The sequence below is a fragment of the Sceloporus undulatus genome, unplaced genomic scaffold (assembly GCF_019175285.1).
Source record: "Sceloporus undulatus isolate JIND9_A2432 ecotype Alabama unplaced genomic scaffold, SceUnd_v1.1 scaffold_34750, whole genome shotgun sequence".
Lineage (NCBI taxonomy): Eukaryota > Metazoa > Chordata > Lepidosauria > Squamata > Phrynosomatidae > Sceloporus > Sceloporus undulatus.
Genome location: NW_024837662.1, coordinates 1 through 1,200, shown reverse-complemented (window position 1 = coordinate 1,200; position 1,200 = coordinate 1). Strand labels below are relative to the sequence as shown.

At 41.2% G+C, this 1,200-nt stretch overlaps 1 non-coding gene across 1 annotated transcript; it reads left to right on the top strand.

The window, feature by feature from the left end:
* Nucleotides 1-100: 100 nt before the first annotated feature.
* On the top strand, nt 101-263 carry LOC121918781. The gene has a single exon (XR_006101304.1). It is a non-coding gene; the product is annotated as a U1 spliceosomal RNA (small nuclear RNA).
* The last annotated feature ends 937 nt before the right edge of the window (nt 264-1,200 follow it).

Sequence of the window (1,200 nt, the reverse complement as noted above, 5' to 3'; positions counted from 1 at the left end):
GTCAGCCAATCTAACAGATTTTAGCAAGGCTTCTGTTGATCTTGAAGTCACCCCAGCAGCTTCATACTGGTGTAGGGGGCATGTTAGACAAGCCTGTTATATATTTGCCTGGCAAGGGAGTTACCATGATCACGAAGGTGGTTTTCCTGGGGTGAAGCTCATCCATTGCACTCTAGGTGTGCTGATGCCTGTGATTTCCCAAAATGAGGAAAACTTGACTGAATAATTTGTAGTATGTTTAGAGATAATTACCAGCACTTTACCTTGGGCCTGTAAAACACTGGCAGTGAGCGCCACATGAACATTATTGATGTTACAGTACAAGTGGCACAGGATTGCTGTTATGCCTTCTGATTTGCCATGGCCCCAGAAGTAATCAGCTAGTTACATTCTGCACATGGAGAAACCTATATATGCTTAATTCTTTCCTTCCTTCCTTCTCTTTCTTTTTAAAATTGCTCTCTCTTAGCAGTTCAGCCCTTTATCCCAAAGCTCATAATCAGTTTCAAGGTTTGGTTTCAGTGGGCATTTGCTAAGGAGTTTATCAGACAAGGGAAATTGGAAGTATAATCCAATGGCAATCTGAACGTAATCATGGGGTTTAATGTTATTACATGATAGACTACAACACGCAATTTCAGGCAATGGGAAGTCAGTCCGAACACAATCATGGGGTTTTGCGTTATTGCATGATAGACTACCACATGCATTTTGGGGCAATGGCAAGCTATTTGCAGGCAATGGGAAGTCAGTTTGAGTGCAATTCGAATTCACGTAAATTCGCTGAACTAGCGAATTCACGTGAATGCATTCTGGCCCCACTTTCCTTTCATTAGAAATTAAGAGAAATTCCTCCCGTGTGATAAACTCCAAAGTGTTTCTTGTAGTGTTTATTACAATCAAACAGGAGTTGCATAAACTCACCCACTAACTAAACAACTGTCAATCTATCCCTCCTAGCTTTTCCCTGCACTATTGATGATGAGTTATTTCTGCTTAATTGTTCCCTTAATCTGTTCTTTCCCTCAATGTTATACATATCTAACTTATTTCTGCATTCATTGAAACACTAAGGCCTGTTACAGACAGGCCAAAATAAAGCTGCTTCGAGTCACTTTGGAGGTATGGTATTTCAATGATGCATGCGTCCTAAGAGTCCAAAAGCTGCACCAAAGCTGCACTCCAGTCCTTAGAACTGGC